The following is an 11,861-nucleotide window of genomic DNA, read 5'->3' on the forward strand; positions in this document are numbered from 1 at the left end:
TCGGATAGTCTCCTCGGGCTTGTCTTCTGGATTGACGTCCTGCAACGAGTAGTTTTCAGAACTCTCGGTTGCTTCCTCCTTATCGTGGTAGTACCCCTGCGAACCCGTCCCTAAATGGAAATGATTCTCTGAAGATTGATTTTCAAATGGTAGGATATAACGGTAGTCCTCTCCCATGTTTGTATTAATGACTAAAAACCATTTCTTGCATTTCACAAGGTAACCAGCTTAGGATTTGTTGTATGCCTCTTACATACATTAGACGTTTGTCCTAGTTATCCTTTAAAAAAATCGGGTAAATAGTCAATAAGAAAAACGCTTGCCCCTATATTTTAAAAGCGGAAGTAAAAAAAGTCCAAAACTGGTTAATGACACGTGAAAATTTTTGTTTGTAAATCCAAACTCAACAGAGCATTCCAAAAAGAAATTTAAATTCCATTCAAATTCCATATGCGCCTAAAATTGGAAATAATAGAAACACAACATAAATATTTAAAGCTCAAAACTGAATGGTGTAAATCTGAAAGATGGATATTTCTAAACACTGTAACTCAATCTGTTTATTTACACATGCCTACCTGTTCATTTTTTATACGCTTACGTATATCCTGGACAAACAAGTAAGCACAACAAAAATGTAATATCAACGCAAAATGTAATAAGTTGCGATTTTAACGTTTTGTATCTAGATCAATATAAATGTTACATCACAAAATTAGACCTTCACCCTGCACTAACAGCCATTGAGCACTGAGGGATCTTTATTGTGCCAGCGCCTGCCGAGACACGGGGCCTCTGGTCTCATCCGAAAGACCCGCAACTTTCACTTCAAAGTGCCGAGCGCTTGGCGAAGAAACAGTTGATTATAAAACAATAAGTGTATAGACCTTTACGCTTCCGTATATTTTAAACATTTAAATGGTACATCAGTTATTGTTTTACATTTGGAATTTCTTTTTTTTTTGACTTGTTTGTCATACAGATTTTTAAAGTCAATGTTTTTGGCATGGTTTTTCTGTTGCCTTCCTGACATGGTATACCATATATTTCAGCATCAGCCCAGACCATGACTTGGTCAAGCACAAGTTACTGAAGACTAAATTCAAAGCTCAATATATTGAATTTTATCATTATTTTGGTGTTTTAATCCCTGTTTACTAATTTGCATTAATTTAAAGAATTTTGAGATCGATCACTGTTCGTTATCTTTACCTCTTTCATCTGTTTGCACAGATATAAGATCATTTTCAAAGAGGTAGGTTCGCTTCATTCATAAAATGAGCCTGCCCACATACCACTTAACTGACCGAATGTCTTATTTCAAACATCAATTAAAAGAGAGTTGGTGGTTTCATTTCCTATAAAAAAAAAATTTCCTCTGAGTGATCAATTTTTTTAAAAAGAAACTTCCTTTGTGAAATTGCAATTAAAATCAAATTAAAATGTTACCCCACCACCCAATCCAAGAAATAAATTTGTCTCATAATCTTTAAAAAGGGTTCTTTCAGTATATAACTGCACATTTGGATCAGAGGTTGCAAAAATATTGAGAGAAAAAATATCCTAAACTTTTGGCCGTTTTGAAGAATTTTTCAAGATTTGGGGATAAGGATGCAATGCATGACGTTATAATACACTGACTAGAGAGAATATTACGTCATTTTAATAGATATGCAGTCACCCAGGTCCCAAGTGAAATTTAATGTATTGTCAACTTTAACTAAGCAGTATTGATTTTTCAGAAATTCACAGGGCCAAAAAGGGCCCTAAGTACACCTTGCTCTTTCATTAAAATTGGACTGCAATTCTACAATTCTCTCCAGAGCTTCCTTTCAACTTAACAATGCATAATTTCTTTAGATCGCAGCTTTATTTTTCTTCTACTCTTCGTACAACAATACTTTTTTGAAGAATCATTTTCATTTAAATCAAATAGTTTTGAACCTTTTTATGATTTAAAATTTCATTATCGGGCATTTGAAAGTACATTAAAACTGTTCAATGTACTTACCTGTGCACAATGTAATACTTAGTGTTGCGTATTCATAAAATGTGCTCAAATATCAATGTTCAGACATGTTCTGTCAGAATCTCTGTTTACTAATGCAACACGCCAAATGTTTTAAAAACCAAACTGACAACAATGGAGTCAGTATTAAAAAATTTCAGTGACTTTTATTCATATGTCGATTCGATATATTCAATTGAACTCAAAATAAAAGACACCAGAAAGTATGCTATATCTATTTGAAATTTTGGATGTTTTACTGACTATAGACAATAATGGCCAACTTCCAGGTTTTCCATCGTATTATGCAGTAACATTCCACAGTCATTTACATATGGTCTTTAAATCTACCAATTGTTTGGATACAGAAGAGTATGCTGCGAGTACGATCCATTTTTAAGATGAGGCAGTGCACTGAAAGGCAAGTTGATGTTACAGAGATTTCAATATTCTCGTCTTAATCGGAATTTTGCAATTCACAGACATTATAAGGACCTTGTTTGCAAATACAACCTATCATTGGGTCGTATTTTTGAAATATAAACTAAATTGTTTACTGATTACTCCATCTATCGGATCAATACATTGGACCCACAGAGGTTCTCCCCCCAAGCACCTGATCCCATCTCTAGTGTTTCCTGGGGTCCGTGTTTTTGACCTGTTTAAGATTTGTATTTTTCCAATAAATTAATATGAGACTGATAAATGTTTATCATCTTCAACTTTTAGATCAGAAAGGTCTTAAACTAGTTTTTTTCCAAGTTGAAAGTAACTTAAAAGCCAATAAATTATTGATATAATTTTACAATTAAATTAAAGCAAGTAAACACATATATTTTATCGTTTTATAGGCCTGTAATTGTCATTGAGGTTGAATGACTCGCATAATTTGTTGAATGACACATTGACCGACCAAATAGACAGTAGATGGATTTAGTTGTGTTGTAACACGGTGAAATAATCTGATTAAATAAATTCATACTTTTGTGTTGCATTTCAGTCAAAATGAAAAAGTTATACTTACATGTAGCGAAAATAAGTAGTGCTGTCAATGAGTACAAGGTTAACCGTCAAACGATGCGAGTACCGGTTAGTAAAACTGCTACTCGGTTACTCGGATATATACATGTAGTATTTTACATAGTAAAATTTGACATGTTTTGATTAGTATTTAATAAGTCTTTCACAGTTTATCTAATTGATGGTGTTGATTGCCAAGGGTAAACAGGTTTTGAGGAATTGAGTTAATTATAATTACCTCACATAAACTTATGCTTGGTGCATTACAAGATTAAAGAAGATGCCGCCACGTGCATCAAAAGCATGGGAATATTTTCTTTTTTAAATGACCGCAATAACGTCCGTTAGGTGTAAAAAATCTTTCCAATGGAATTAACGTATAAGGATGGGAGAACAAATATGCTAAGCCATTTCAATCTGAATTTAACTCTGAAACCAGTTATGAAAAGAACATCCCGCAATACAATCATTTATTACGAGTATTCGAGAACAAAATTATTTGAGAAGATATCGTGTGTTTATAATTAAAAATAAAATTCATATGCAGTGCATTTGTGTTGTGTATATACATGTACCGGTATACAGATGATGAGATAAATATAGAAAGTGTAACGACGTTACATGCAATGTATATTACAGTTACTACTGAAGTATATATATACCGTGTTTTTTAGATCTGAAGAAAATCTAGCTGCAGAACTGTAGCGTTATGGTTTTATATTTTAGTCTTTGACCATAACGGTATGGTCAAAGACCAAAATATAAAACTATAACGCTACAGTTCTGCAGCTAAAGAAAATCCATCGGTTACTCGATCGGAAAAGTAAGCGACTAACGGTTTACTCAAAATCGTCCGATTTGACAACACTAAAAAAAAGCATTATAACGAACGAAATTAAATAGAGATGCAGGGTTTGCCACCCGCTAACAACATATTGTAATATATTGATAATAATTATTGGTCATTTGCAAAATTATTTGTTAAAAACATTCAGACAAGTCCTCTGAAGTAGATGATAAAAACATACTTGAGTTTCTGATTGACAATATCTATGTAGATTTTCAGGTCTTAACAATCTGTCAGAATTCCCATTCGTACCAATTGCGAGCCGTTATTAGCAGACCTATTCTTATGTACTCATATGATGCAGAATTTATAACTTCACATGAAAAGAAGAAGACACTTGCTGTCGCCTTCAACTCGACATTTAGATAAATCGATGACGTAATATCAATTAACAATATTCATTTTCATTCTAACGTTGACTTGATAAATCTCTTTGAATTCGAAATAAAAATACCACTGAGTTTGACGCATCCGTTTCATATATGGATATTTTGTTGGAAAAAGACGTTGATGATAACCTAACAGCTAAATGTTATGACAATCTTGACGACTTCAACTTTTCTACCTCAACTTCCCTTATTAATGTAGCAATATACCATTATCACCTGTATATAGAGTTAATGTCTCCGAGTTATAAGTCTTCTTCTTTTCATGTAGATGTTTTTGAATAAAGTTTGCTTCATATGACTACAAAAATAGTCTTCTAAAAGCGGGGTTGAATTGGATTGGGAATTCCAACAGATTGTTGGAAGACTTGATCTCCAAAAACTACATAGATATTGTTGTCAGTCCGAAACTCAAGCATGTTTTAATATATAAACTTCGGAGTACTTCAGTGTACAATCAGAATGATTTTAACAAAATAATTTTGCAAATGACCAATTACAAACAAGATAATTTAAATTACGAGTTCCATTTTTATTGAATAGGCAGCTATCTAAGATGTCAAGAAGCCTGGACTTCATAATATTCCTGAAGGTCGAATAACGTATTAGCTTTAAATAATAAAGAATCAAAATTAGATAACATCGAGAAGTGGTGTAAATCAGATGTGGATACTTAAAAATTCCAAGGAACTTTTGGAAAATTTGAAATCACAAGATTTTACCAAAATCAACAGCTTAAAAACTTACGACTTTTCAACTTTATACACAACCATTCCCCACGATAAATTAAAGTCCAGGCTTTTTGATATCATTGACAGCTGCTTTTTCAATAAAAATGGAACTCGTAAATATACTTACCTTGTCATTGGTCATTTGCAAAATTATTTTGTTAAAAAACATTCTGATTGTACACACAAGTACTCTGAAGTTGACATTAAAAAGATGCTTGAGTTTCTGATTGACAATATCTATGTGGTTTTTGGAGACCAGGTCTTCCAACAATCTATTGGAATTTCTATGGGTACCAATTGCGCCCCGTTATTAGCGGACCTTTTTTGTATTCATATGAAGCAGAATTTGTCCAAAATCTTGTACGTGAAAAGAAGAAAACACTCGCTGTGGCGTTCAACTCGACATTTAGATATATCGACGACGTATTGTCAATTAACAATGGCTATTTTCATTCTTACGTCGATACGATATATCCTTGTGAACTTGAGATAAAAGATACCACAGAGTCTGACACATCTGTTTTACATTTGGATATTTTACTTGAAAAAGACGTTAATAGTAATCTAACAACCAAGCTTTATGATAAACGTGATGACTTTAACTTTTCAATCGTCAACTTCCCTTACTTATGCAGCAATATACCTTCATCACCTGCATACGGGGTATATATCTCTCAGTTGATTCGATACGCAAGAGCATGCTCTACGTATGTACAATTTCTAAAACGAGGTAAATTATTGACAAATAAGTTGATGAAACAAGAATATCAGCTGTCTCGTTTAAAGTCATCATTTCGTAAGTTCTATGGTCGATACAATGACCTTGTCAGCAAATACAATTTATCATTGAGTCAAATGCTGACTGACGTTTTTCATACTAATTGTTAGACCATTATTTACACACTGAATTGTCGACGGATTTTTCCGTTATTTCCCGATCATGACAAGGAGCACACGGCGGGTGTGACCGGTCGGCAGGGGATGCTCACTCCTCCATGGCACCTGATCCCACCTCTGATGTTTGGAGGTCCGTGTTTGCTCTGCTCCTATTTTGTATTGTATAATGGACTTTTGAGCTTGAATACTGTTCGTTATCTCCATATGTTTCATCCAAAAACAATAAATTTATATCGATGTTAATTTTTTCCTCCATTCAACAATGTAATAAATGAATGCAAATTTGCCGTGTCTGACTGGAGCTAAATTCTTCACTGAAGAATGTCAATTAATAACCTATAGAACGGCACAATTTTTTCACTTTCCCCGTGTATATTTGCCTTTTAATCCAAATCAACATTCGTGGATATGAAGAAAACAATGTGTTGGGCAATTATGCTACTACATATTGCATACATACGCATCTAGAGCAACAAAAAAAAAATCAAACTAATTATCACATGGATTTCTTTAGTCTCACAAGATGATACCCATATCATTCTTCTAAACAATAGTTATTGTTTTATTGGCAGAAAAATATTCACCAAATACGTTGTCCTTTGCTAAGCAGGCCACTGTAGATGCATTAAATTGGTCAAATGTAGTAGTTACCGTCACCCGAACCAGATGTCGACAGTCCTCAGTCCTTGCAGGTTCAATGGAAGTTTTTGTGATATTTTTTGGAACCATCGCATAACTTTCATCAGATAGTTTCACAAGTGCTAATATTGTTGTATCAGGGTTTAAAATCGCTGTGCAGTTGATGGTCTCATTTATTGCACCTTTAGAATAATTGTCCTTAATTGCGATGACTATATTTGAAGGAGGAGCTGAAATGTTACAAGATTAAGGGTTAGAATTACCGGGTATTCATTACTACTGTTAATGACGAAGAAAGGTATTCTTCTGCATTTGGAATTTCAATTTCATTTTTTTTTCTCGAAATTTTCATTTAGTATAGGATTGTTCGACATATAATTCATAAAGTTTTCATTATTTAAAAAAAAGCTTGCTCGTCTTGGAACGTTGATAAATCTAAGCATTTTCTAAACTTTAATTTTCGTTAACTGCAACGGTAGCTCGATCAGTCGGTAGAGCGCTCACTCCGTGATCGGAATGGTCGTGGGTTCAAACCCCGGCCTCGACTGACCTAAGTCGATAAAAAAAAAAAATAGATAGCAACTGTTTCTTCGCCTAGCGCCCGGCACTTTGAATTAAAAGTTACGGGTCTTTCGAATGAAAACTTAAAAACCGAGGCCCTGTGTCACGGAAGGCGTTAACTTTGGCACGATAAAGATCCCTCATTGCTCAATGGCCCAGAGTGCCAAGTAAAGGTCAAAATATGAAGCCCTTCACCGGTATATGGTGACTTCTCTATATGAGTGAACAATTTTCGAATTGGACATAAAACAGCATACATTCAATCAATCAAATTTCGTTATCCATATTCTCTGACATTTATTTCATTATTAAGTGATTTATCATTTGAAATACTGACTACACGGTGTTTAGTTCAAGGGAATTGCCTGAAACACCATTCGCCATTCGCTAGCATTTGGGGATTTTAAATTAGCTTTTGAATATAATAATTATCATAATTGATTAATCATACAACTTAAGTTGATCAATCAAACAAAATGGTTCATAATTATACATGTGTCAGTACAAAACGTTTACCTTCATAAGAACTGACAGATTGAAGCTAACTAAAAAATATATCTATATCCTTTTAAGTAAACTTTGTCAACTTCGGTTAATGGTTGTTTAATTTAACATTCGGAATAATTTGGATATGAAAATTACCTGCTATAACCAATTGACTTTCGTCATCTTCAGGAAAAAGAAGACTTTCGTTAAAGCTCTTTACTTTACAGAGATAAACACCACCTATGTTGCAAATGTCATCTCCAGGTCTCAGATCAAAGGTGAAATTCACTGTTCTGTATTCATCAAACTGATTGCTAGTATATACTGCAGAAATACGATCATCCTGTGGTAGAATGGTGTAGTTATTGTCAGAATTAATTGACAGAAGTGGATACGACGAATCGTTGAAAAACTGGAATGCAGAAAAATAGGACTCGAGCAGAGGAATTCTGCATTCAAAACTAGCTGTAGAGTTGAATTTTCCATAGCGAACTTTTGGATCCAAAGTTGCACGGGCTGTAAAATTAAGATATGAAAATATGATCATTGTTAAGGATGTCCCAAAATAAGATTTGCTATTTACAAAAATGTGTAGAGTACAAGGATAAATATTTTTTATTAAGAAAATGGAATATCTTTGTATTTAAAGCAAATTTATTAGCACTTACCCATTGTGACATTTATAGATTCACAAGATGTTGAAACATTTTCACTGTAAAGATTATCCCTGCCATGACAACGGACAGACAATCCATTTCCAATGTCCAGAAAGGGTATGTGATATTGATATATCATTTTATTTGTGCAATTTACCCCTCTATCGTAATCTAATTTCAGAATATCTCTGGCTACTTCTCTGATTGGCATGTATTTGTCCCCTTCTCGACAATCTTCTAGAGTTACTTCTGTTTCCGTATTATTCCCTACGTAAGCAGTACAATTGATGGTAGAATTGGACCCACTAACGTAGAGATTTTCGACAGATATGTCAATAGAAGACAAAGGACCTAGCAAAATATGAAAAATATAGTGTGAGCATATATAGCTAAAGCTATGTCATAATAATTTATTACTGGAAAATATTTGCTTCTATAGGGTTTTAATTCATCGTAAATTCATTGACAAAATATCTACACCAGTATTACCATTAAAGGTATGTACTATTGTAATATGCGGACAGGTTGCACAGTGGATATAAAATTAATATTTCGCAATTTATAACACTTTTTCTTTATCATTTGCAAAAGGTCATAAAGAAATTCATTGAGATTTATAGCTTAACAGAAAACTATCCTTTTAAAGTTCCAAATTTTAAAAGAAATTGACTTATTACATGTACCATATACATAAACTATTATATTGAAGCTTATGGACAATGAACCTACATAAAGAAGACTAATGTTTGCATAATTGTTTTCTTCTCGTTAGATTTATATTTAAGGAATGTTTTTAAGTTTTGTGTGAGTTATTGGTGTACGTGTAAATTACACAGACTTGTCACGAAGGCATATTTCATGAATCGCGCTTGCGCTTCATGAAAAATATGCCTACGTGCAAGTCTTTGTGATTTACACACCAATAATTCACACTAAACTTAAAAACATTCCTTATATTTACATTTTACATGCTTAAATGCACCAAAAATATACTCAATGTTTGAATTCCTCGCTATCGACATATTTTTAGTAAGGTCTCTGTAGCCTCATTGTGACGTCACTTTAGCGCGAGTTTCTCCGTTTATATTTCTACGCGTGAGTATACACAAAAGTGGCTTTCAAATCAATTTCACAGTTGGCTTAGTAGAAAAACACAGCAAATGTAAATATTTCAAAATGAAATCAGAATTTACCTTCTATAATTAGTGAACTGTTGGCCTCTGTTGTTTGAATTGTTGGATCCATAGATTTTATGTCGCAAGAAAAGTATTTATTCCACTCGCATAAATCTGATCCTTGGTGGGTATCTAAGATGACCGTGACATTCACATAATCATCTCCAATAACAACGGTTCCATTCACTCTTGAGTCCATAGATTCTATTCTGCTGTCATTGTAAACAATTAAAACCACACTGGATGCAGTGTTGTTTTGCCCCGTAATTTCAACAGTTGTCCAGGCATATCCCATGGTACGTATGAAACAAATCATTTCTGGCATGGTATCCAATTTAGCAAAAAGCAGAGTTGGTGTCATTTCTGCTACCACTGTGTAAAAGCATTTATGATAATTGTTACTTTTGATTTCACCTATTCACACGAGTATTATACATGTACTTCTGTAGTCTAATGGTTAATTTAACAGATATTTATATTAAAACAGAATAACTTTTTTATATGAAATTTTAGTTAAAAGCAGTGAAAAAATAATTTTCTGTATAGTCATAATCCTACCTGAAACATCAGGTTTCAGTATCAGAGGTTTACATTCTGTTGTTGTATTGATCTTTAAATCTAAATCTTCGGCATAGCATCTCAACAGGGTTCCGTTTGTGACATTTCTGAAGTCAAAAGAATATGAAACGGCCTTTTGTCGCATACAAACGCTTGGCAAGAAATTGTCAAATGAGCTGTTAACAAGAAAAGCGGGCTCATTGAGGATGTTTACATAAGAATTGTTTGCGCAAATCTGTATTTCTAAACTCGTGGTCGAATTGTCATAAAAATTCGCTTCACAGCTGAAAGTGTGGTTTGAACTGCTTTTATACTGTTCCTGAAGCTTGAATTCCATTATAGAAGGTTCACCTAAATGAGAAAGAAAATTCATTTGGTGCAAAACAATTACGGCATAAGTTATTATACTAAACCAATGAAAATTGTTTACTGACCAATGACTTTAAGTGTTCCGTTTCCATTCACAGTTTTTATATTGCTGTCTGGTAATTCAATACTGCACGAGAACTCTACATCTAGGGAACAGACCATCCATTCCTCGATGTTCAAGAGATAAGTAATGTTAACTTTCCCAAAACTAAGGAAAAGAGTTGTTGTGTTGATCATTTTCTCATATAGAGTTGTCTTTCCATTAGGAAAAGTAGAAACCATTCTTTGTGAAAATGATGAATTTGTAAAATTCAGATGAATGACCGACCATTCGAAGCTGCTTACGTTAGCAAAGCAAAATATTTCTACTGTTGTTCCAAATTTCACCACTTGATTCCTTGGTTCTATTAAAACTTGAACTACAAAGAATGCCTAAAGGCATGAATAAACTGAAAAACCTACATTTATAAAAGTTACAGATTTGATAACAAAATGTTTAAAAAATATACATCAAAGTTACAAAATACAACTGAAATGTCAGGTAATGTGCAATTGGAAAACATCGTCGCATATGCATATATATATACAGTGTATGTATAAAAGAGCTAACGGTTGTATATTGCAAAGGTTCGTATTTATTTAATTATATGAGAATATGGTAATCCAGCTTTATTCCCCAACTGAAGGAGAACGAATGACAAACAGTAAGAGCTCAAGAAGTTTTAAACCGTTAAAATGCGTGTTTAAAATACTTGTCTATCAATACGAGTATCTTTAGTATAATAAATACATGTGTATATAACTATTTTAAGAGGTTTGTCATGTAAACTAACCTGTGGGTGTAGAGATGTTGGGTTTAGAACAGTTAGTAGCCTCTGTGATGTTTAGCAAGGCGTCAGTGGCTCTGCATCTTAGAGATACATTCATGTTGTCATTGAAAGCAGTAGTGGTTATCAAATGCGTTTCCTGGGTACAATTATCGTTTACATATGTTCTTTCTAGAAGAGACTGGCTTTGTCTTGTATGATTCTCAAAAGGAACGAACTCTGAACCGTCCAAGCAAACCTCCAGCAATAGCTTGGATGACATTGTGGACATTTTTGCTGAACAATTTATGAAGTCTTCATCTCCATACTGATACAATGGTTCAAAGTGTATCTCAACATCAGATGGCAAACCTTTAAACAAAAACAGTCGACAACATAGACAATTACTAGCTCTTTTATCTTTACAGATGATGCTCTCTAAGAATAATTTTTAGAATTAAAATATAGGAGATTTAAGTACTTTGAATATGCAAGAATCAAACAAACTTTGATTTAAAGCTTTTCAATTTCAAGGAATGCATCAAAGTTAGTGTTTGAAGAATGTCTAGTGATATTTGTTTTTTCTTAAAAATATACTCTGTATAATTTTATTAAATTTAAACGACTTTATTTGCTTTTTGAGAAACACTGTCTCTATTAATACCCAGCTACTTACCTACAACAGTGACAGATGTATTGGAGAAGGATACTGATTCTAAATT

The sequence above is a fragment of the Saccostrea echinata genome, unplaced genomic scaffold, assembly GCF_033153115.1.
Source record: "Saccostrea echinata isolate AGI-Se365-2 ecotype Australia unplaced genomic scaffold, CSIRO_AGI_Sech_v1 ptg000001l, whole genome shotgun sequence".
Taxonomy (NCBI): Eukaryota; Metazoa; Mollusca; class Bivalvia; order Ostreida; family Ostreidae; genus Saccostrea; species Saccostrea echinata.